Source organism: Bombina bombina, chromosome 3 (genome assembly GCF_027579735.1).
Source record: "Bombina bombina isolate aBomBom1 chromosome 3, aBomBom1.pri, whole genome shotgun sequence".
NCBI lineage: Eukaryota > Metazoa > Chordata > Amphibia > Anura > Bombinatoridae > Bombina > Bombina bombina.
The window spans coordinates 533609272-533636063 of record NC_069501.1 but is presented as its reverse complement, the minus strand read 5'-3'; the positions used below and the strand labels follow the sequence as shown (position 1 = coordinate 533636063).

The following is a 26792-nucleotide window of genomic DNA, read 5'->3' as shown; positions in this document are numbered from 1 at the left end:
CCTTTAAGAGATCCCTCTCTGCACATCTCAAAACAGAATGCATCTGTCATGGTTGATTTTATATTTTATATTTCCTACCTGTTCTATGTTAAATTCTGCATATGTTAGGTATTAATATTGTTTTTGTATTATTGTACCCTATTGTATCAATGCAATGTTTTGTGGACCCAGGACATACTTGAAAACGAGAGAAATCTCAATGTATCCTTCCTGGTAAAATATTTTATAAATAAATACACATATATACACATATATACACATACACATACACACAGTGGATATAAAAAAAGTCTACACACCCCTGTTAAAATGTCATGTTTCTGTGATGTAAAAAAATGAGACAAAGAAATCATTTCAGAACTTTTTCCACCTTTAATGTGACCTATAAACTACTTGAAAAACAACTATAAACTCACCTGAAAAACAAACTGAAATCTTTTAGGTGAAGAGAAGTAAAAATAAAAAAATAAAAAATATGGTTGCATAAGTGTGCACACCATAAAACTAATACTTTGTTGGAGTACCCTTTGATTTTATTACAGCATTCAGTCTTTTTGGGTATGAGTTTTTCAGCATGGCACATTGTCCACACTTCTTTGCAAAAACACTCCAAATCTGACAGATTGTGAGGGCATCTCCTGTGCACAGCCCTCTTCAGATCACCCCACAGATTTTCGATTGGATTCAGGTCTGGGCTCTGGATGGGCCATCCCAAACTTTAATCTTCTTCTGGTGAAGCCATTCCTTTGTTGATTTGGATGTATGCTTTGGGTCGTTGTCATGCTGAAAGATGAAGTTCCTCTTCATGTTCAGCTTTCTAGCAGAAGCCTGGAGGTTTTGTGCAGATATTGACTGGTATTTGGAACTGTTCATAATTCCCTCTAGCTTAACTAAGGCCCCAGTTCCAGCTGAAGAAAAACAGCCCTAAAGCATGATGCTGACACCACCATGCTTCACTGTGGGTATGGTGTTCTTTTGGTGATATGCAGTGTTTTTGCACCAAACATATTTTGGAATTATGGCCAAAAAGTTCAACTTTGGTTTCATCAGACCAGAAAACCTTTTGCAACATGCTTTTGGGAGACTTCAAATGTGTTTTTGCTAAATTTAGCTGGGCTTGGATGTTTTTCTTCGTAAGAAAAGGCTTCCGTCTTGCTGTCTACCCCAAAGCCCAAACATATGAAGGAAACGGGAGATTGTTGTCACATGTACTACACTGCCAGTACTTGCCAGATATTCCTACAGCTCCTTTAATGTTGCTGTAGGCCTCTTGGTAGCCTCCCAGACCAGTTTTCTTCTCGTCTTTTAATCAATTTTGGAGGGACATCCAGTTCTTGGTAATATCATTGTTGTGGCATATGTTCTCCACTTGATGATGACTGTCTTAACTGTTCCATGGTATATCTAATGCCTTGGAAATTCTATTGTACCCTTCTCCTGACTGATACCTTTTTGACAATGAGATCCCTCTGATGCTTTGGAAGCTCTCTGCAGACCATGGCTTTTGTGTAGGACGCGACTAAGAAAATGTCAGGAAAGACCTACTAGAACAGCTGAACTTTATTTGGGGCTAATCAGAGGCACTTTAAATTATGGCAGGTGTGTGATGACTAATTTAACATGGTTTTGAATGTGATTGCTTAATTCTGAACACAGCTACATCCCCTTATTTTAGTTTTTTGTTTACTTCCCTCCACCTTAAAGATTTCAGTTTGTTTTTCAATTGAGTTGTGTTGTTTATAGGTCACATTAAAAGGTGGAAAAAGTTCTGAAATGATTAATCTTTGTCTCATTTTTTTACATCACAGAAACCTGACATTTTAACAGGGGTATGTAGACTTGGTATATCCACTATGTGTGTGCGTGTGTATATATAAAATCAAAACTAAGAATCTAAATATAAAAAAAAAAGCAAATGCTTATCTAAACAAATAGTTAATGTATAGACTTAGAGGCCTATCAGAGAGGGAGCAGCCCTATGTACCACACACTAGGCTGGTCGTACAGAAATTGAGAAATTTCTAATATAAACAGACTGAGAAGATAGGAGGAAGGCACCCAATTTACAAGATCCTGTACCATCACACCAGGAGGGTCCTCACTGATCTTCTCCATTCCTGACCAATTACCTGCTTTATCCTATCCAAGATCCTCACTATTGGTTGGTAAAGTATTATTGCTTTTCTATAATTAATATTGCCTAAAGTAATTTAGACTTCAGTATCTGGGGCAACAGACCAAATGAATGGTGGTTTGTTTAAACCTTTTATAGTAAGTTTTTATTCTTACCTGCAGAAAGGATACAAACTACATAACAGAGAATACGTTTTTTTCCTCTTAGTATATTCATTTGGTTTGCATAGAACAGTACTTAGTGGGCATAGTATTGTGTAATCCATATATTGTAGTTAAAACAAATTAAATGTAACAATCAATCTTGCCCTGGGTGTAATTGTGTGAATCTCATCTTATATTATTAATAAAGGATATCCATACAGATTGAATAATTGTGCATTAAGCTAATATGGCAAATGTGTTTGTCAAATAGATTAAATCATGTAAAGAAAATTAGTTGTGAATGCATTTTCGTAAAAAAAAAAAAAAGCTACATTAAATTCATTAGCAAATCCCTTTACAGAGCAGTAAACTTTGTATAGTTACATTGATTTATCTGCATCTCTTATTTGCTGAATAAAGTATTGTTTCTTTTTACATATATTTGTTGTGTGGTTATATCTAATCTACTGCTGATACTCAATATCAGTAAAAGTTATACCTGATGTGCTAAATTTGTTGATTTCATTTATGCTATTAAAATATAAAAATTCAACAATTGTGTCTTATTTGTGCAGTAAGTAGGACTGAGTGTATAGTAAAATACACAATTAAAAGAACTTAGACATTACTAGACTTACTGAACAATTATAGTCATTCCTGTTACCCAGTGGCTATCTTTTGTAAATATTAGCGAATAATATTTATTAACTATTATAGTCTTACACATAATCATGAATAGAAAATAAAGTTAGGAAAAAACAAATCCTACACCCAAAAAGAAGTTCATTGCAGAATTGAGAATCTTACCCCCTCCACACAAAAAATGCTGAAACATGTTAAAGGACCAGTAAATACATAAAATTTGCATAATAAACAAATGCATGATAAAGACAATGCAATATTCACTTAGTCTGACAAATGCAAATATTCTGTGAATTATTGCACATGCTCCAATAGGAGCTGGTGACTCAAACTGTAAATATAAAAAGACTGTGCACAATTTGTTAATGGAAGCAAGTTGGAAATTTCTTAAAAATTGCAAACTATCTGAATCATGAAAGTTTAATTTTGAATTTTTTAATTTCGACACAGCAGAGGGGAAAAAAAAAGATCAAAAAAAACTAAAGCCAAGTAATTGAAAGGCACGCAAACAAAGCGTCCTAAATAGACAACGCAAGCGGGGGGAAAACAAGCGTGCTAAAAAGCCAACACATGCACGTCTGCAGCACACTACAGGAAAAAAGAATGCACGCACACAAAACACAGACACGCACAAAATGTATTTGATAAATTTTGCTCAAAAATACAAAGCGCTATGAATAATAATAAAAAAAAATACCAACGAGCACAAATACAAATATGCGCTTAAAGTGAATGTAAACTCAACAGTGTCACTTATTGTCATATTATCACTCGCAACAATTTAGGTGGACCTTAATTCATCATTTTTTGTGTGTGCTTGCTAATCCCAAATATATACCTTTTTATCATTTTTGGAGCCGAGATTCCTCCACCCACCATTTTGTCCCTCTATTTGGAAATAATTGACAATAGCGATTGCCAATCCGTTTTTTTCCCCCGTGGCGTTCAACACCTTTTTTGCAACGTCATGCGCTTATTCTGCGCATGCGTTAGCTTCTAATACCCAGCTTCAGAAGTGATGCGTGTCTACGAGACGCGCATGCTCTATAAGACCCATTACTCTTGCAGGTACTGTATACCGCTAGTCACGGTGCCCCTGTCCGTACTGTATACCAATAATTGTATTCCCACTGCCTGCACTGTACACCACTGGTCGCGGTGGCCCTGTCAGCGCTGTATGCCACTGCTAACGGTGCCCGTGGGATACATTCATTGAATACTATATTGCGCTTTGAGGTCGGATGTCAACTCATGCGCAGCCTGTCTATCCTATTTTAACGCTTGCGCACATTAAGTATTTAGTTTTTTAAACGCATGCACAGATTAAGTACAAATGTTTTTTTCACGCATACGCAAAGTAAGGGCATCTCGGGGGCGAGCATCAGAGATACGTATAGAGTAGGTGGGACCACTCTATACCTCACTCTCTGCAAAACAAGGAAGTGCCTTATGGGAGGAGTTGTGGCTCAAAACGGAGCGAAGTTAGTATATAAAATATATAAAAAAAAATTATTTTTTTTATTTATTTTTTTAAAGTTGACGGTTTGAATCACCATGTATAATAGAAGTATTAGGAGCCTTGAGTAGTTTGAAAATTGACATTCACTTTAAGAAATCTGATACTTGCTAAAAATATATTATGTAGAAGTCAACAAAATATTCAGAAAAGACCCTTTTTTTTTATATAAATACACGCACAAGAACTAGCCGACAGGCTCTATTCAAAATCATTTGCAGAAACATATGCAGAGTCTTAACCTTGTGCCAAGGGAACCCGCGTTCCTCGCACCAAGACAGATAAGCTTTCCACACCTTTTGGTAAATACGTCTAACTGGTTTACGTGCATGAATCCGTATAAATCACCAGCCTTAGAGAATCTAGATTTTGATAGTGCAGATCCTGAGGAAACAGACGAGGAGGGGCAGACGACATTCTCATGAGGTCTGCATACCAAGTCCTGTGTGGCCATGCAGGAGCTTATTGAATCACTGAAATGCTCTACTGTTTGATTCTAGCGGGAGTATAACAATTGGATGGAAAACATACACTAGATTGAAATGCCAAGGAACTGCTAAGACATCCACCAACTCCGTCTGAGGATCTCTCGATCTGCAGGAAAAAACTCCTGGTTCAGAGACTATTCCCTAAAGTGAAGAGTTTACCTGATCAGAAAATCTGCTTCCCACTTCTCTACACCTGGAATGTGGATGGCTTATATTTGGCATTGGTATGTCTCTGGCCATTGAAAAATACGAGAAACTTCCAGCATTGCCAGAGCTGTGAGCTCAGCCCTGGTGGTTGATATAGACCACGGTAGTGATGTTGTCCAATTGAAATATAACAAAATGAACGTAACTGGGGCCATGACAGAAGAGCATTGAAGATGGCCCTCAGCTCCAGATCGTTGATCAGGAGAATAATTTCCACTGGTCGCCAGGTTCCATGAGCTCTGAGAACTTCACACGGCGCCCAAGCCTGTCAAACTTGCGTCTTATTTTCCAGAATGGATGCAGGAAGCACAGGTCTTTAAAAAATGGGTTCCTGAGAGAGCCACCAGGAAAGACTCTCGTCTCCAGATATTACCTGAGATAGGTCTAAATGATTTCTATTCTACTGCCTTAATTGTAGAGGTCTTAGATGAAAGCGAGCAAAAGGAATAGTGTCCTAAGTCACAACCATAAGACCTACCACTTCCATGCATTGAGCCACCAAAGGCTGAAGAGTGGATAGAAGTAGACAACAGGCAGCTTGAAGCTTCTCCATGCATTGGTCTGTGAAATAAATATGCATGCTGATAGAATATATGATGAGGAAGTTCACTCATGTTGGGGGTGAGAACTTTTTTCCAGGTTTAATTTCCAGCCATGTGTCCAAAGATACTAGAGTAACTTCGATGTATGAAAAGTCGCTAAATGTAAAGATGTGTCCAAATAAGGCGCCACAGCAATCCACTGTACTCTGACTACAGCAAGGAGGGCCACAAGAACCTTTGTAAAGAACCTGGGAGCTGTAGCTAAACCAAATGGAAGAGCTATGAACTGGTAATGCTTGTCCAGGAAAGCAAAACCGTAGATACTGGTAATGAGCTTGGTGAATTGGAATGTGAAAGTATGCGTCCTCCAGAACTAATGTGGTTATTAATTGACCCTCCTGTACATGAGGAAGAAAGGACCTGAGTTTCCATTTTACTGAATAGGTTTGAAAAGAACCCTCTTCCCCTCTCTGCAAGAGGCACAGGGACAACTCCCATAGATATCAGATCTTCTACACAGCATAGGAAGGCTGTTCTGTTTTACGGCTTCCCAGATATCTATGATTAGCGGAACCTACCTTTTGGAGAGCTAGTTCGGAAACCTATTAGATATCAGATGTGATGCCCAGAATCCAAGGATCCTGAATGGACTAAGCTCATAACTCAAACTTCCTGAAACAGAAATAACCTGCCACCTACAAGACCTGAGCCCAGGTCAGGGTCCAACCCTTCATGCCGACTTGCTGTCTGGGATTGATTTCTTGGGCTGTTTGGAAAACAAACCCAGTGTGGAACAAGAACAGATAATCCTGGGTGTTTCAGACTTGGTTGTTGAAGTGCTCCTCTGTGTCTTGTTCAGATGAACATAGCAAAAACATCCCATAGGAAGTCCCTTAGTTTTAGATTTCTTATCCTGGGGTAGGAAGGCACCCTTTACGCCAGTGATATAAATTATGGTATCTAGGCCTGGGTCAATTAAGGATTTTCCCTTAAAGGCCAAAGATAGTAAGCTATATTTAGAAACCAGGTCAGCTGAAATTAATAATTGAGTAACAAATGAAGGAATTGGCTGTTTTATTTTTTTTATTACCTGAAAAAGCGCCAAAATAGTGTGCGCCACGAGCCTTTGTGCTCATCTCAAAACCAATGCACAGTGATGATGCTCTCTGACAGCACGTGTGAAGGATACTCCATAGCAGGAGATATGTGTTAGAATAGCGGTCAGCTAGGCCTAGCATTCAGATGGAAGCAGCGTGTACCGGGTCCAGATGGCAAGTCCAGTCGGAAGACCCGACGCCACCTCTGTAGCGTCAGACACCCTTACATTGTATGCAATAAAAAAAAAATCTGAGGTGCCGTAAGATGTCCAACCTGCCCCCTTAATAAAATCTTATAGGGTACATGAGTAATACCCTTTGTGTGTCTGGGGTATTAAATTAGCCTGCTGGATGTCTGTCCACTGTCCCCAACTCGTTAGGCAACAAGCCATTAGAGGGATAAAAGTTATAATCAGGACTTACAAAGTTTTACTCTGTCATCCTGTGGGAGTCCTGTAACACAAATAGAAGAATCAGTGTAACACGGTTTGCAAGAAATAAAGACCTTTCAAACATCAAAATAAATCTTATAAAGTTCTGAATAAAGGATATGTCTGTGTCCTCTGGATGAGTTTTTCAGCTTGTTAGCATTCCTCAGTGAGATCCCATAAAAAAGGAAACAGAAAATTGCAACATAGTGTGAATCTGTAATGGCACTTTGAGGAAGTAGTTGTTTTTTAACAAATGACTACTCACATTTGTTGGAGCTTTCCACTAAGCTCAAGGATATGCGCACTCCCACTTTATACTGATGGGAAAACAGTACACTAGGCAAAACTTGGATACAAATTTATTTTAAAATATATAAAAGCGTCACATAAGCCTTGATAACACCACAATGTAAGGGTACAAAAGCAGATATGCTGTAATAAATGCTTCAAATCGCCAAACTTGCAAAGAGGTAAATGGATCAGCAGGAGTGTGACCGCCGAAACCAAAACCTCTTTAGTAGCAAGACAGTAGCGCTAAGCCCCCAGGTGTCCTGGCTAGTGTAGAGACGTGATAAAACTCAATATAGAACAGTTCAGTTCCGACGTACGTTTCGCAGGTATGCTTTGTCAAGGATTCCTTGACAAAGCATACCTGCGAAACGTACGTCGGAACTGAACTGTTCTATATTGAGTTTTATCACGTCTCTACACTAGCCAGGACACCTGGGGGCTTAGCGCTACTGTCTTGCTACTAAAGAGGTTTTGGTTTCGGCGGTCACACTCCTGCTGATCCATTTACCTCTTTGCAAGTTTGGCGATTTGAAGCATTTATTACAGCATATCTGCTTTTGTACCCTTACATTGTGGTGTTATCAAGGCTTATGTGACGCTTTTATATATTTTAAAATAAATTTGTATCTAAGTTTTGCCTAGTGTACTGTTTTCCCATCAGTATAAAGTGGGAGTGCGCATATCCTTGAGCTTAGTGGAAAGCTCCAACAAATGTGAGTAGTCATTTGTTACAAAACAACTACTTCCTCAAAGTGCCATTACAGATTCACACTATGTTGCAATTTTCTGTTTCCTTTTTTATGGGATCTCACTGAGGAATGCTAACAAGCTGAAAAACTCATCCAGAGGACACAGACATATCCTTTATTCAGAACTTTATTTGGTTTTCCTTTTATGATTTTTGTTATCACATTTATTTCACATTTTTTTTTCTTTGTGATATTTGGTATATTTATTGTAATCAAAATAAATCTTCCTTGTCATAGGTTTATAGGCCTGAATCAGTCTCAAAAAATCAAAAAATACCTCTGTCCTAAAACTAACCATTCAATCTCCAATCCATCAAGTTAAGAGATTTGATGAAAACTTACTTTGTGCCACAACCTTTTGTCTCGTCTGAGGCCACCGAGGACAAATTGACGACATCTGCACCAGATCCACAAGGCCAACCTGGAGCAATCAGAATTACTGATGACACTTCCTTGCTTGATTCTGGCGATCACCTTTGGTAAAAGAGGTGAAGAGGTAAGCTAGACAAAACCACCAAGAAGCAACTAGGAGAAGCAAATTATTTCTGGAAGACCCCATAGATACACAATCTGACTGAACGTCCAGATGAAGAGTCCATTCCCCCAGATGAAGAGACTGGCGACTGAGAAAGTCTGCTTCGCAATTACTCACCCATTGAATATGCACTGCAGAAATTGTACAAAAGTTACTTTCTGCCCAAGTCGAAATCCAGGACACCACCCCCATCGCCAGTGAACTTTGATTTCCCCCTTGGTAATTTAAGTAAGCCACCACATCACCTCCATGCAAAGAGCTATAGAGGGATAAGGAAGTGACCGAATAGAACAAGCTCAGTAACTTCAGCCTTCTTTGATCAGTCAAGAAAAGTCTCATGGAGACACTATTGAAAAATCTAGGAAAGTTACCCTGGACTGAGGAGAAAGAACTCTGGAAAATTGTCAGTATGAGATACTGTTATATGTAAAGATGGAGCCTGCACCAAGATATTGTTCAGCTTAGAAACCCCTGAATTACCCTTATTACAGATCAGAACATTTCCAGTACTTTTGTAAAAAATTCTAGTAGTAATAGCCAGACCAAAATGGAAGAACCACAAACTGAAAGTGCTTATCCAGGAATGCAAATCTTAGAAACTGATGGCGATCCTTGTGTATAAGGATATGAAGATAAGCATCCTTCAAATCTTTTGTAGACAAACTGCCATTGCTGAACAAGAAGAAAGGTATAGTCCAAACTGTCTAAATCTTGAAAGAAGGAACCCTCAGAAACTTGTTTCAAGTCTTTAAATTTATAACTGGTCTGTAAGCTCCCTCCTTCTTGGAAACAATAAAGAGCTTTGACTACTATTTTGAAAGACTCTAAATCTAAACACTGACTGAAAGAAGGCTCCTGCCTTTACAGGATACTTCTGAACATGAAACAGAAAAAATAAGCCCGTAAGAAGCCTAAATCAGGTGAAATGTATGTTAGCAAATTTCTTCTATGGAGTACCGTTGCATACTAGCACTATTGATGTTAACACCAGCAATTGACAATAACACCAGCAATTGAAATAAGCATGGCATTGCTTGACTGCCGATTACATGCTGAGACCTTTTCACTGATTGCCAACTGCTAAACTTCTCTAGTGTCAGATGCAGGAGTAAACGCAAGGCAAGACTTCCCAACATCTCCACAGCTAGGATTGAAGGACCTCGGCAGCATATTGATATCAGTGCCCTCCCACAGAGCATCATCACTGGAGGTAAACGGAGCAGTGCGGTTTTGAGTTTGCAACATTCACAGACCTTGTGAAATCAGCTTATATCACCACGGTGGATGACAGTACAACTAGGAGTGGAGGCTGGACAAAAACTGCTTTCTTTCATGTAATTGGCAAGAGTCCATGAGCTAGTGACGTATGGGATATACAATCCTACCAGGAGGGACAAAGTTTCCCAAACCTCAAAATGCCTATAAATACACCCCTTACCACACCCACAATTCAGTTTTACAAACTTTGCCTCCTATGGAGGTGGTGAAGTAAAGTTTGTGCTAAAATTTCTACGTTGACATGCGATTCTTAGCATTTTGAAGCCCGATTCCTCTCAGAGTACAGCGAATGTAAGAGGGATGGTGAAGGGAGTATCACCTATTGAATGCAATGATTTCCCTAACGGGGGTCTATTTCATAGGTTCTCTGTTACCGGTCGTAGAGATTCATCTCCTACCTCCCTTTTCAGATCGACGATATACTCTCATATACCATTACCTATACTGATAACTGTTTCAGTACTGGTTTGGCTATCTGCTACATGTGGATGGGTGTCTTTCGGTAAGTATGTTTTTTTATTACTTAAGACACCCCAGCTATTGTTTGGCACTTTATACATTTATATAAAGTTCTAAATATATGTATTGTACTTACATGAACCCGACTCATGGCAAATATATTTCCTTGTGCAGACTGTCAGTTTCATATTTAGGGAAAATAAACATTAAGAAAAAAATTTCTTACCTGGGGTTTAGTCTTTTTTTCAAATTGACTAAATTTTTTCTTGCAAATTGCGGGCGGTATTAGGCCTGCGGGTGCGCCAAATGCTAGACTTTATTGCGTCATTTTTGGCGCGATAATTTTTTGGCGCGAAAAGTACGTCCGTTGACGCAACTTGGTCATTTCCGGCGTCTTAATTGATGCCGAAGCCTTACACACAGTTGCGTTGTTAGTGACGCGAGTGTGTCATTCCGGATATTGTTGGCGCCTAAAAATTTTCAGTTACGTTGTGCGTCATACTTGGCACCAAATTTTTCATTAATTTAATACCCCATTGCCGTTTGCCTCTTGCCTTTTTCTAGGTCAGAGGGCTATGCTATTTGCATTTTTTTCCCATTCCTGAAACTGTCATAAGGAAATTGATAATTTTGCTTTATATGTTTTTTCTTTTACATTTTGCAAGATGTCTCAATCTGATCCTGCCTCAGAAGCATCTGTTGGAACTTAGCTTTGGTAGAACCGATGTCAGGCAGCAAAGTGCATTTGTTGTAAGATTGTGGAAATTTTATCTCCGAATGTCATTTGTAATAGTTGTCATGATAAACTTTTACATGCAGATAATGTGTCCATCAGTAATAGTACATTGCCAGTTGCAGTTCCTTCAACTTCTAATGTAAATATGCTATACCTATGAATTTTAAAGAATTTGTTACCGATTCTATTCAGAAGGCTTTGTCTGCATTTCCACCTTCTAGTAAACGTAAAAAGGTCTTTTAAAACTTCTCACTCAGTTGATGAAATTTCAAATGACCGACAACACAATGATTTATCCTCCTGATGAGGATCTGATAAAGAAGATCCTTCCTCAGATATTGACACTGACAAACCTACTTATTTATTTAAAATGGAGTATATGCAATCTTTATTAAAAGAAATGTTAATTACTTTGGATATTGAGGAAACCAGTCCTCTTGACGTTAAGTCTAGTAAACGTTTAAATGCTGTTTTTTTCCTATTTTTTCCTATTCCTGATGCTATTTCTGATATGATTTCTAAGGAATGGAATAAGCCAGGTACTTTTTTATTCCTTCTTCAAGGTTTAAAAAATTGTATCCTTTACCAGCAATTTTTTATAGAGTTTTGGGGAAAAGTCCCCAAAAGTTGATGCGTCTATTTCTACTCTTGCTAAACGTACCACTATCCCTATGGAAGAAAGTACTTCCTTTAAGGATCCTTTAGATAGGAAGCTTGAATCTTATCTAAGGAAGGCCTATTTATATTCAGGTCATCTGCTCAGACCTGCAATTTCTTTGGCTGATGTTGCGGCTGCATCAACTTTTTGGTTGGAAAATTTAGCGCAACAATTGTATTCTGACATATCTAGCATTGTTTGCTTACTGCAACATGCGAATCATTTTATTTGTGATGCCATTTTTGATATTATCAAAATTGACGTTAGATCCATGTCTTTAGCTATTTTAGCTAGAAGAGCTTTGTGGCTTAAATCTTGGAATGCTGATATGACATCTAAGTCTAGATTACTATCTCTTTCTTTCCAAGGTAATAATTTATTTGGTTCTCAGTTGGATTCTATTTCAACTATTACTGGGGGAAAGAGTTTTTCTGCCTCAGGATAAAAAAAAACTAAGGGTAAATCTAAGGCTTCTAACTGTTTTCGTTCCTTTCGTCAAAATAAGGAACAAAAATCTAATCCTTTCCCCAAGGAATCTGCTTCCAATTGGAAGCCTTCATCAAATTGGAATAAATCCAAGCCATTTAAGAAACCAAAGTCCGACCCTAAGTCCGCATGAAGGTGCGGCCCTCATTCCAGCTCAGCTAGTAGGGGGCAGATTAAGGTTTTTCAAAGATGTTTGGATAAATTATGTCCAAAATCAATGGATTCAGAGCATTGTCTCTCAAGGGTATCAAATAGGATTCAGAGTAAGACCTCCTGTGAAAAGATTTTTTTTCTAACTCATCCCAGCAAATCCAGTAAAAGCTTTCCTGAAGTGTGTTTCAGACCTGGAGTGATCAGGGGGAATCATGCCGGTTCCTTTTCAGGAACAAGGTCTGGGGTTTTATCCAAATCTATTCATTGTCCCAAAGAAGTAAAATTCATTCAGACCAGTTCTGGATCTGAAAATGTTGAATCGTTATTTAAGAGTACCAACTTTCAAGATGGTGACTAAGGACTATTCTGCCTTTTGTTCAGCAAGGACATTATATCTCCACAATAGACTTGCAGGATGCATACTTTCATATTCCGATTCATCCAGAACATTATCAGGTCCTGAGATTCTCTTTTCTAGACAAGCATTACCAATTTGTTGCTCTTCCATTTGGCCTAGCAACAGCTACAAGAATCTTTTCAAAGGTTCTAGGTGCCCTACTCTCTGTAATCAGAGAACAGGGTATTGCAGTGTTTCCTTATTTGGACGATATCTTGGTACTAGCTCAGTCTTTACGTTCTGCAGAATCTCACACGAATCAACTAGTGTTTCTTCGAAAACATGGTTGGAGGATCAATTTACCAAAACGTTTCTCGAGGTTTTAGGTTTCCAGATAGAGACAGAGTCATGGACACTGAATTTAACAGACAAGAGACGTTTGAAATTGGTTGCAGCCTGTCAGCACCTTCAGTCTCAGTCATTCCCTTCCGTGGCTATGTGCATGGAAGTTTTAGGCCTCATGAAAGAAGCATCGGAAGCGATTCCTTTTGCTCGTTTTCACATGAGATCTCTCCAGCTTTGTATGCTGAATCAATGGTGCAGGGATTATATAAAGATATCACAGTTAATATCATTAAATCCCAATGTTCTATGCTCTCTGACGTGGTGGTTAAACCACCAGCGCTTAGTTCAAGGGGCTTCTTTTGTTCGGCCAACCTGGACTGTGATAACTACAGATGCAAGTCATTCAGGTTGGGGAGCTGTCTGGGGATCTCTGACAGCACAAGGGGTTTGGAAATCTCAAGAGGCGAGATTACCAATAAATATTTTAGAACTCCATGCAATTCTCAGAGCTCTTCAGTTTTGGCCTCTGTTGAAGAGAGAACCGCTCATTTGTTTTCAGACAGACAATATCACAACTGTGGCATATGTCAATCATCAGGGTGGGACTCACAGTTCCCAAGCTATGAAAGAAGTATCTTAGATACTTGCTTGGGCGGAATCCAGCTCCTGTCTAATCTCTGCGGTGCATATACCAGGTGTAGACAATTGGGAGGCGGATTATCTCAGCCGTCAGACTTTACATCCGGGGGAGTGGTCTCTCCATCCAGATGTGTTTTCTCAGATTTTTCAGATGTGGGGTCTTCCAGAGATAGATCTCATGGCCTCTCATCTAAACAAGAAACTTCCCAGATACCTGTCCAGGTATGTTCAGGCGGAAGCAGTGGATGCGCCGACAATTTCATGGTGTTATCAACCTGCTTACATTTTCCCGCCTCTAGTTCTTCTTCCAAGAGTGATCTCCAAAATCATCATTGAACAATTGTTTGTGTTGCTGGTGGCTCCAGCATGGCCACACAGGTTTTGGTATGCAGATCTTGTTCGGATATCCAGTTGCCAACCATGGCCACTTCCGTTAAGGCCGGACCTACTGTCTCAAGGTCCATTTTTCCATCAGGATCTCAAATCATTAAATTTGAAGGTATGGAAATTGAACGCTTAGTGCTATGTCAGAGGTTTCTCTGACTTCGTGATTAATACTATGTTACAAGCTTGTAAATCTGTCTCTAGAAATATTTATTATCGAGTTTGGAAAACTTACATTTCATGGTGTTCTTCTCAAATTCTCTTGGCATTCCTTTAGAACTCCTAGAATTTTACAGTTTCTTCAGGATGGTTTGGATAATGTTTTATCTGCAAATTCCTTGAAGGGACAAATCTCTGCTCTGTTTTATTTCACAGAAAGATTGCTAAACTTCCTGATATTCACTGTTTTGTACAGGCTTTAGTTCGTATCAAGCCTGTCATTAAATCAATTTCTCCTCCTTGGAGTCTTAATTTGGTTCTGAAGGCGTTACAGGCTCCTCCATTTGAGCCTATGCATTCTTTGGACATTAAACTACTACTTTCTTGGAAAGTGTTGTTCCTTTTGGCTATCTCTTCTGCTCTTTCTTGTGAATCTCCTTTTCTGATATTTCATCATGATAAGGCGGTTTTGCGGACTTCATTTCAATTTTTACCTAAGGTTGTGAATTCTAACAACATTTATAGAGAAATTGTTGTCCCTGTCTTGTGTCCTAATCCTAAGAATTCTTTGGAAAGATCCTTACATTCTTTGGATGTGGTAAGAGCTTTGAAATATGTTGAAGCTACTAAAGATTTTAGGAAGACTTCTAATCTATTTGTTATATTTTCTGGTCCTAGGAAAGGTCAGAAAGCTTCTGCTTTTACCTTGGCTTCTTGGTTAAAGCTTTTGATTCATTAAGCTTATTTGGAGTCGGGTAAGACCCCGCCTCAGAGAATTACAGCTCATTCTACTAGATCAGTTTCCACTTTGTGGGCTTTTAAGAATGAATTTAAGAAATTAAACTTATAATTTGGGTTGTGAATTATTTTTTCAGCGGAAAATGGCTGTTTATTTTATCCCTCTCTCTCTAGTGACTCTTGCGTGGAGTTCCACATCTTGGGTATTGATATCCCATACATCACTAGCTCATGGACCCTTGCCAATTACATGAAAGAAAACAATTTATGTAAGAATTTACCTGATAAATTCATTTCTTTCATATTGGCAAGAGTCCATGAGGCCCACCCTTTTTATGGTGGTTATGATTTTTTGTATAAAGCACAATTCTTTGCAAATTCCTTTGTTGATGCTTTTTACTCCTTTCTTTATCACCCCACTTCTTGGCTATTCGTTAAACTGAATTGTGGGTGTGGTGAGGGGTGTATTTATAGGCTTTGAGGTTTGGGAAATTTTGCCCCTCCTGGTAGGATTGTATATCCCATACGTCACTAACTCATGGACTCTTGCCAATATGAAAGAAAATAAAAAGTAAATTCATACATAAATTATGTTTTCTACAGCTGGGACTTTTAAAGAGTTTAGTGGAAGCTAAAGTGATCTCAGAGACCGCTGTATCTATAATGCTGCTATCTGGTCTCCTGCGTCTTAAATTAACATTATTAGTATATTACCCATTGTGAATAAGATTATGGTTAATGGCAAGAGTGGCGTTAGTAAGCCTTGATTCAAAAAAATAAACTTCAGCACCGGTATTTTATACCTTTTGTCAAACCTTTGTCTTGAGCGAGGAGACAAACAGAATACAGAAGAAACCTTCCCCTGGGAGGCCTTCATTTGAAACCAATTCTGTATCCCTGGGAAGCTATATTTAGAACCAATGGATTTTGAACAGATTGAAACCAAACCCCCTGAAAAAGGCATAATCAGCCCCCTACCATAAATTGTGGTTCAGAGGGGGTGTACCGTCATGCAAGGGTGTGTAAATTAGGGGGGAAAAACAGAAGAAAAAAAAAACTACTTGTCCAAGGGACTAAAGTAACTCAATCAACTTGTCCTTACACATTCTCTCTCTCCATGTATCTTAAAGGGACACTGAACCCACATTTTTTCTCTCATGATTCAGATACAGCATGCAATTTTAAGCAACTTTCTAATTTACTCCTATTAATTTGTCTTTGTTCTCTTGGTATCTTTATTTGAAAAATAAGGCATCTAAGCTAAAGAGCCAGCCAATTTTTGGTTCAGAGCAATTGACAGCACTTTATTAGTGGGCGGAATTTATCCACCAATCAGCAACAACCAAGGTTGTTCACCAAAAAGGGGACGGCGTCTAGACTTACATTCTTGCTTTTCAAATAAAATCAAGAGAATTAAGAAAATTTAATAGGAGTAAGTTAGAAAGTTGCTTAAAATTGCATGCTCTGATTTGAGAAAGAAAAAATATTGGGTTCAGTGTCCCTTTAAGGCTTGCACAGAGAGAAGAAAGCATGACAGTTGGTGAGACGTGGTATAGTGGTGGGGTAAGCAGTGTTACTGGTGAGCTGCTCATAATGCCCTGAGCTGCTGTAGTATAGCTGTATTTACATTCAGAAATTGTTGGAGCTACAGCTGCAGATCCCAAACATGATTTATGGTAATTTGACATAAAATATATATGATATATAAAGAAATAATCACAATGGTAATTGTTAGCTCTGAGCCCAATAGATGAAGGTATGAATGTAAGCTGCCGATTAGGTGCGATACTTAAAAAGGGTTGTGCAATCACACTAATTGTACCCCAGGCAAGAGTAATTATCAGATCACAAGCAGTACAATGCTGGGGTGGACACTAAATCAGGTGAAGTTTTATAGATGAATTGCCTGGTCTCTAAATCTTGGTCTCTCTCTATATGTATCTATATGTATCTATATATAGCAGAATGAGAAGAGAAAAACTACAACTTATGGTGTAGCATTTTCAAGTAACTGCCTTCAAAGTAGGTGAAATAAAAACTTGCTCACCTATTTCAACCTCAATGACAGGCTAGTTGCTAGGAAAACAAAGTAATGAACAGAAGTAGGAGTGGAGAATCTGACATACCCTCTCACAAAATCCTTCTGCACTCAGGAAGGATTCCCACCCCATGGACTCTACAAGGGAATTTGCAATTAGCTACCAGCACGCAAAATCCAAACCGGACATACTGAAGAACATTTTGGATTCCTTCTAGTTATAGGAGTGTTCTGAAGTTACAACTAATCCTATACTATAAAAGGGGGGATAGAGAGAGCAGAAAAGAGGGGGGATAGAGAGAGAGCAGAAAAGAGGGGGGATAGAGAGAGAGCAAGGAGTGGAACCGCTGTACTGCAAAAATTGGCCCGTGTACACGGGCTTTAGGACTAGTTTATAATAAAATGTAAAAAAAACAAAAAAACACATAAGTGGATTGGCCTTGCATCTCTAAAAAAGGAAGTAACCTACCATACCACAAGAGGTGGAGGCAAAGGATACAGACTGAGATACCTACATCTTTAGCACATATAGGGAAATTATTCCCCTTCAGGCGCAACATTTGGTTGAAACAGGTGAGCAAGTTTTTTATTTTGCCTACTATGAAGGCGGCAGTTACGTTAAAATACTACACCATAAGTTTTTTTCCTCTTCTTTCTCATGCCTTGGCGCACTGTGAATTGCTCTTTTTTTCTTTCATTGTCTCCACAGGTGGTAGTGGTCACTTGAAACAGCAGCCAAAGCTTAAATAATAATCCAGGAGAGACTTTCTTTGCATAATACAAATTGCAATATTAAGCACAGCGCATGAGAGAATTACTAGTTTTCTAAGTTTTCATGACCATCCATATTTTATTTTTTGGTCTCTTTATTAAGATACAAACAGGAAATATGTACATACACACAAAATAAACAGAACACAATGGCTTCTTCAGGCAAGTGTCAGTATTCAGTGTGACCTCCCTTGGCACTAAGCACATCTTGAACTCTTTTGGGGAGTTTGTCCTGAAGTAATCTTCTGGTATATTATACCTGGCTTCTTTCAGCACTTGCCAGAGTAGTTCTTTAGACTTCGGTTGACATTTCTTTCTCTGATCCCATACTGCCTCTATAATAATTATGTCTGGACATTCCATGACTGTCTGTTTTAACAGCTGTTTCTCTCCCAATTATGATTTCACTGCATTAGCAGTGTGCTTGGGATCGTTATAATGCTGAAAAATAAAGACCATTCATGACCAAGCTTCTTCGTACTGTATTAGAGTCAACTTGGCATCACGATTTAGCTGCCAGATGCAGAGTCAGGTCCTTGCTAGACTTCTTCCGGTCTCTCAAAGAAGAAATCCGTAGGAAAATTCTAATCAGATATTGAAAGTTTTCTTGGCGTTAGAGTCCCTTTTTTGTCTTTGACCTCTCCTGATTCTTCAAATTTCTTTATAACAGATAGAACAACACATCTTGAGTATCTAGGTCGCTTGCCGTTTTTCCTTTGAGAGTGGCCTTGCTGACGCAAAAGTATGATTTTATGTCTGTCAAATTCTGTGATCTTTGGAAGCTTGCTAATGAGACCAATTTTCAACAACATCATTCCATTCAAAATGCCAAACGAATTAAACTCCTACCAAATGTGTATGTAATGCCCAACCATGTCTTGCATAAACCTGGTGTAATGGACCTTTTTCCAAGCAGTTATTTTGACATGACATAGGACAAATACAGGTGTTTGCAATTACATTAATTAGGGTTCCATTCAAGTTCACGAGAGCCAGGTACCTGCTATTGCTCAAGTGCGAGTCACACTAAATACTACTTTAGCATATAGAAGCAGTATTTTCTGTTTTTTAACACTGTATAAAAATATCCTGTATTTTCTGGTTGTATTCTAATAAAGAGAAATTGTATATGGTCATTATACCATTGCAAAAACTACAAATCTAATGGTGGCCTAAGACTTTTGCACGCTCCCTATAACCAACACTCCCTGCAGGATACTGCAGCAATGCTGGAGCACATTTCTGGACGACAATCCTAGTATGTAGTTTGGGGTGCAGAGATGAGATAATAGGTGATAAGACAGGGCTGTCTGCTTGCCTAACGGGCTATAAAAAAAAAAAAAAAAAAAACTGCCTGGCAACCAAAACTTCAAAGTCCAATTCTTTAGGCGATACAATTCACACATACCTAAGTAGAGGATTTAGACTTGTTACAATTTGATTTTTGGCTTTCAGGAAAATCTGGAGTCCTGCTCCTGAGTGGAAGAGGAGAATTTTTGGTTCCTGGATTGACGAGAGAGACTAAAACTGTTAAAAGTCCTGATCTTAACCTTCAACTTCTTGTTCTGAAGGAGAAAAGCATCCAGACCAGGTACAAACAAAATTTTTCCCTGAAAAAGAAGGGACAAAAAGTCTAAAGTTTGAAATCATGGTCAACCGGCATGGTTTATATCACAAGACTCCTGGTCAAGATTGTTTACATCATTTTTTGCATCAATCTTAACAGCGTCACAATTGAAAGCACATTAGCTGACCTTAGAAGTCTTAATTGATTCTGAAACTTCACCAGCAGATTCATATGAAACTGCTCAGATAGGCTTTCACAATTAAAAATAGAGGTTCCAGCCACACAAGCAATGCTAATTGCTGGCCTAAAAAGGAAACCCATTTGCTGAAAAGCCTTCCCTATGGAAAGGCTAAACTTCCTAGCCATATGGTCTTTAAAAGTAGTACTAACCTCAAGAAGAAAAAACAGAATTTATGTTTACCTGATAAATTACTTTCTCCAACGGTGTGTCCGGTCCACGGCGTCATCCTTACTTGTGGGATATTCTCTTCCCCAACAGGAAATGGCAAAGAGCCCAGCAAAGCTGGTCACATGATCCCTCCCAGGCTCCGCCTACCCCAGTCATTCGACCGACGTTAAGGAGGAATATTTGCATAGGAGAAACCATATGGTACCGTGGTGACTGTAGTTAAAGAAAATAAATTATCAGACCTGATTAAAAAAACCAGGGCGGGCCGTGGACCGGACACACCGTTGGAGAAAGTAATTTATCAGGTAAACATAAATTCTGTTTTCTCCAACATAGGTGTGTCCGGTCCACGGCGTCATCCTTACTTGTGGGAACCAATACCAAAGCTTTAGGACACGGATGAAGGGAGGGAGCAAATCAGGTCACCTAAATGGAAGGCACCACGGCTTGCAAAACCTTTCTCCCAAAAATAGCCTCAGAAGAAGCAAAAGTATCAAACTTGTAAAATTTGGTAAAAGTGTGCAGTGAAGACCAAGTCGCTGCCCTACATATCTGATCAACAGAAGCCTCGTTCTTGAAGGCCCATGTGGAAGCCACAGCCCTAGTGGAATGAGCTGTGATTCTTTCGGGAGGCTGCCGTCCGGCAGTCTCGTAAGCCAATCTGATGATGCTTTTAATCCAAAAAGAGAGAGGTAGAAGTTGCTTTTTGACCTCTCCTTTTACCGGAATAAACAACAAACAAGGAAGATGTTTGTCTAAAATCCTTTGTAGCATCTAAATAGAATTTTAGAGCGCGAACAACATCCAAATTGTGCAACAAACGTTCCTTCTTTGAAACTGGTTTCGGACACAGAGAAGGTACGATAATCTCCTGGTTAATGTTTTTGTTAGAAACAACTCTTGGAAGAAAACCAGGTTTAGTACGTAAAACCACCTTATCTGCATGGAACACCAGATAAGGAGGAGAACACTGCAGAGCAGATAATTCTGAAACTCTTCTAGCAGAAGAAATTGCAACTAAAAACAAAACTTTCCAAGATAATAACTTAATATCAACGGAATGTAAGGGTTCAAACGGAACCCCCTGAAGAACTGAAAGAACTAAGTTGAGACTCCAAGGAGGAGTCAAAGGTTTGTAAACAGGCTTAATTCTAACCAGAGCCTGAACAAAGGCTTGAACATCTGGCACAGCTGCCAGCTTTTTGTGAAGTAACACAGACAAGGCAGAAATCTGTCCCTTCAGGGAACTAGCAGATAATCCTTTTTCCAATCCTTCTTGAAGGAAGGATAGAATCTTAGGAATCTTAACCTTGTCCCAAGGGAATCCTTTAGATTCACACCAACAGATATATTTTTTCCAAATTTTGTGGTAAATCTTTCTAGTTACAGGCTTTCTGGCCTGAACAAGAGTATCGATAACAGAATCTGAGAACCCTCGCTTCGATAAAATCAAGCGTTCAATCTCCAAACAGTCAGCTGGAGTGAAACCAGATTCGGATGTTCGAACGGACCCTGAACAAGAAGGTCTCGTCTCAAAGGTAGCTTCCAAGGTGGAGCCGATGACATATTCACCAGATCTGCATACCAAGTCCTGCGTGGCCACGCAGGAGCTATCAAGATCACCGACGCCCTCTCCTGATTGATCCTGGCTACCAGCCTGGGGATGAGAGGAAACGGCGGGAACACATAAGCTAGTTTGAAGGTCCAAGGTGCTACTAGTGCATCCACTAGAGCCGCCTTGGGATCCCTGGATCTGGACCCGTAGTAAGGAACTTTGGAGTTCTGACGAGAGGCCATCAGATCCATGTCTGGAATGCCCCACAGCTGAGTGACTTGGGCAAAGATTTCCGGATGGAGTTCCCACTCCCCCGGATGCAATGTCTGACGACTCAGAAAATCCGCTTCCCAATTTTCCACTCCTGGGATGTGGATAGCAGACAGGTGGCAGGAGTGAGACTCCGCCCATAGAATGATTTTGGTCACTTCTTCCATCGCTAGGGAACTCCTTGTTCCCCCCTGATGGTTGATGTACGCAACAGTTGTCATGTTGTCTGATTGAAACCGTATGAACTTGGACCTCGCTAGCTGAGGCCAAGCCTTGAGAGCATTGAATATCGCTCTCAGTTCCAGAATATTTATCGGTAGAAGAGATTCTTCCCGAGACCAAAGACCCTGAGCTTTCAGGGATCCCCAGACCGCGCCCCAGCCCATCAGACTGGCGTCGGTCGTGACGATGACCCACTCCGGTCTGTGGAATGTCATCCCTTGTGACAGGTTGTCCAGGGACAGCCACCAACGGAGTGAGTCTCTGGTCCTCTGATTTACTTGTATCTTCGGAGACAAGTCTGTATAGTCCCCATTCCACTGACTGAGCATGCACAGTTGTAATGGTCTTAGACGAATGCGCGCAAAAGGAACTATGTCCATTGCCGCTACCATCAAACCGATCACTTCCATGCACTGCGCTATGGAAGGAAGAGGAACGGAATGAAGTATCCGACAAGAGTCTAGAAGTTTTGTTTTTCTGGCCTCTGTCAGAAAAATCCTCATTTCTAAGGAGTCTATTATTGTTCCCAAGAAGGGAACCCTTGTTGACGGAGATAGAGAACTCTTTTCTACGTTCACTTTCCATCCGTGAGATCTGAGAAAGGCCAGGACAATGTCCGTGTGAGCCTTTGCTTGAGGAAGGGACGACGCTTGAATCAGAATGTCGTCCAAGTAAGGTACTACAGCAATGCCCCTTGGTCTTAGCACAGCTAGAAGGGACCCTAGTACCTTTGTGAAAATCCTTGGAGCAGTGGCTAATCCGAAAGGAAGCGCCACGAACTGGTAATGCTTGTCCAGGAATGCGAACCTTAGGAACCGATGATGTTCCTTGTGGATAGGAATATGTAGATACGCATCCTTTAAATCCACTGTGGTCATGAATTGACCTTCCTGGATGGAAGGAAGAATAGTTCGAATGGTTTCCATCTTGAACGATGGAACCTTGAGAAACTTGTTTAAGATCTTGAGATCTAAGATTGGTCTGAACGTTCCCTCTTTTTTGGGAACTATGAACAGATTGGAGTAGAACCCCATCCCTTGTTCTCTTAATGGAACAGGATGAATCACTCCCATTTTTAACAGGTCTTCTACACAATGTAAGAATGCCTGTCTTTTTATGTGGTCTGAAGACAACTGAGACCTGTGGAACCTCCCCCTTGGGGGAAGCCCCTTGAATTCCAGAAGATAACCTTGGGAGACTATTTCTAGCGCCCAAGGATCCAGAACATCTCTTGCCCAAGCCTGAGCGAAGAGAGAGAGTCTGCCCCCCACCAGATCCGGTCCCGGATCGGGGGCCAACATTTCATGCTGTCTTGGTAGCAGTGGCAGGTTTCTTGGCCTGCTTTCCCTTGTTCCAGCCTTGCATTGGTCTCCAAGCTGGCTTGGCTTGAGAAGTATTACCCTCTTGCTTAGAGGACGTAGCACTTTGGGCTGGTCCATTTCTACGAAAGGGACGAAAATTAGGTTTATTTTTTGCCTTGAAAAGCCGATCCTGAGGAAGGGCGTGGCCCTTACCCCCAGTGATATCAGAGATAATCTCTTTCAAGTCAGGGCCAAACAGCGTTTTCCCCTTGAAAGGAATGTTAAGTAGCTTGTTCTTGGAAGACGCATCAGCTGACCAAGATTTCAACCAAAGCGCTCTGTGCGCCACAATAGCAAACCCAGAATTCTTAGCCGCTAACCTAGCCAATTGCAAAGTGGCGTCTAGGGTGAAAGAATTAGCCAATTTGAGAGCATTGATTCTGTCCATAATCTCCTCATAAGGAGGAGAATCACTATCGACCGCCTTTATCAGCTCATCGAACCAGAAACATGCGGCTGTAGCTACAGGGACAATGCATGAAATTGGTTGTAGAAGGTAACCCTGCTGAACAAACATCTTTTTAAGTAAACCTTCTAATTTTTTATCCATAGGATCTTTGAAAGCACAACTATCCTCTATGGGTATAGTGGTGCGTTTGTTTAAAGTGGAAACCGCTCCCTCGACCTTGGGGACTGTCTGCCATAAGTCCTTTCTGGGGTCGACCATAGGAAACAATTTTTTAAATATGGGGGGAGGGACGAAAGGAATACCGGGCCTTTCCCATTCTTTATTAACAATGTCCGCCACCCGCTTGGGTATAGGAAAAGCTTCTGGGAGCCCCGGGACCTCTAGGAACTTGTCCATTTTACATAGTTTCTCTGGGATGACCAACTTGTCACAATCATCCAGAGTGGATAATACCTCCTTAAGCAGAATGCGGAGATGTTCCAACTTAAATTTAAACGTAATCACATCAGGTTCAGCTTGTTGAGAAATGTTCCCAGAATCAGTAATTTCTCCCTCAGACAAAACCTCCCTGGCCCCATCAGACTGGGTTAGGGGCCCTTCAGAACCATTATTATCAGCGTCGTCATGCTCTTCAGTATCTAAAACAGAGCAGTCGCGCTTACGCTGATAAGTGTTCATTTTGGCTAAAATGTTTTTGACAGAATTATCCATTACAGCCGTTAATTGTTGCATAGTAAGGAGTATTGGCGCGCTAGATGTACTAGGGGCCTCCTGAGTGGGCAAGACTCGTGTAGACGAAGGAGGGAATGATGCAGTACCATGCTTACTCCCCTCACTTGAGGAATCATCTTGGGCATCATTGTCATTGTCACATAAATCACATTTATTTAAATGAATGGGAATTCTGGCTTCCCCACATTCAGAACACAGTCTATCTGGTAGTTCAGACATGTTAAACAGGCATAAACTTGATAACAAAGTACAAAAAACGTTTTAAAATAAAACCGTTACTGTCACTTTAAATTTTAAACTGAACACACTTTATTACTGCAATTGCGAAAAAACATGAAGGAATTGTTCAAAATTCACCTTAAAAGTATTGCACACCAAATTTGGAAGCTTTAACCCTTAAAATAACGGAACCGGAGCCGTTTTTAGCTTTAACCCCTTTACAGTCCCTGGTATCTGCTTTGCTGAGACCCAACCAAGCCCAAAGGGGAATACGATACCAAATGACGCCTTCAGAAAGTCTTTTCTAAGTATCAGAGCTCCTCTCACATGCAACTGCATGTCATGCCTCTCAAAAACAAGTGCGCAACACCGGCGCGAAAATGAGGCTCTGCCTATGATTTGGGAAAGCCCCTAAAGAATAAGGTGTCTAAAACAGTGCCTGCCGATATTATTATATCAAAATACCCAGAATAAATGATTCCTCAAGGCTAAATATGTGTTAATAATGAATCGATTTAGCCCAGAAAAAGTCTACAGTCTTAATAAGCCCTTGTGAAGCCCTTATTTACGATCTTAATAAACATGGCTTACCGGATCCCATAGGGAAAATGACAGCTTCCAGCATTACATCGTCTTGTTAGAATGTGTCATACCTCAAGCAGCAAGAGACTGCTCACTGTTCCCCCAACTGAAGTTAATTGCTCTCAACAGTCCTGTGTGGAACAGCCATGGATTTTAGTGACGGTTGCTAAAATCATTTTCCTCATACAAACAGAAATCTTCATCTCTTTTCTGTTTCTGAGTAAATAGTACATACCAGCACTATTTCAAAATAACAAACTCTTGATTGAATAATAAAAACTACAGTTAAACACTAAAAAACTCTAAGCCATCTCCGTGGAGATGTTGCCTGTACAACGGCAAAGAGAATGACTGGGGTAGGCGGAGCCTGGGAGGGATCATGTGACCAGCTTTGCTGGGCTCTTTGCCATTTCCTGTTGGGGAAGAGAATATCCCACAAGTAAGGATGACGCCGTGGACCGGACACACCTATGTTGGAGAAATAGCATGTTTAGCCAAAGTAAGAATAGCCCCTATCTACCTAAGGAATAGTTCCCCAAAGCTCTTTGTTAAGAGCATGTAAAGGAAACATTTTTCAATTTTAAAGCTGGATTAAAAAGGGATACCAGGCTTAGACCACTCTTTAGAAGTTTCAGAGACAGCACCAGGAACAAGAAAAACCTCTAGTGATTAGCAGTAGGTTTAAAAATCAAATCCAATTTCTTGACAGACTTAGCCGCTAGAACATTAGGATCCTAAACCACCTAAGGTACATAAAACTTCTCTGAAGAGAATGAAGATGTTCTAGTTTAAACAGAAAAGTGGATGTTTCTGTATCTTGATCAGAGACAGACTCCTGATCATCTGAACATACCCCACCCTCTGAGGACAAATCAGATGAACCAAAGTCTAAAACATGCAGCTTAAAACACTTAGATCTATTTAAATCAGATAAGCTAGAGGAAGAATTATCAGAAACCGACCTTTTAAATTTACTTGGACGAGGTATAGCCTCCAACATTTCAGACCTAGAATGTACAAAAATTTTAAATTCTGGAGCAAAATCTGAAGAACTCCACAGTATAGATCCAATACCCTTAGAAGCAAGAGCAGCATTGGCCTGAATATAATGCAATAAATGATCCTTACAAGAATTGCAAAGATGAGCAGGGGGGGGATAGAAATCACATCAAACTTGCAAAGTAGTGGGAACAGAACCCATACTGCTCCGCAAAAAAACAGGCCTAGACTGAAAACCACTGAAAATAAGTTAAATAGGCAAATAAAGGATTTAAACAAAAAAAACATAAGCAGAAAACCTTTCATTAAATACACTGAAAAGTAAGCAGCTTTACAGTATTGAAAATCTTACCTCCTCCACCAGATAAAGCAAAAGCAAACCGGGGAGCGCTATGTATTATATAATGTTGTGGAAAATTAGCAATGTACGCACACAGCCCAGTAGCGCAGAGGGGGAAGACCTACGTGCATATCCCATAAACTATAGCATTAACTGATAAATGCGCCAACG

General features: G+C 39.9%; 1 protein-coding gene across 2 annotated transcripts in view; it reads right to left on the bottom strand.

The window, feature by feature from the left end:
* ARID1A (AT-rich interaction domain 1A) overlaps positions 1-26792 on the bottom strand; it is a 502854-nt gene that overhangs the window by 355285 nt on the left and 120777 nt on the right. The gene's annotated exons all lie outside the window — the stretch shown is intronic.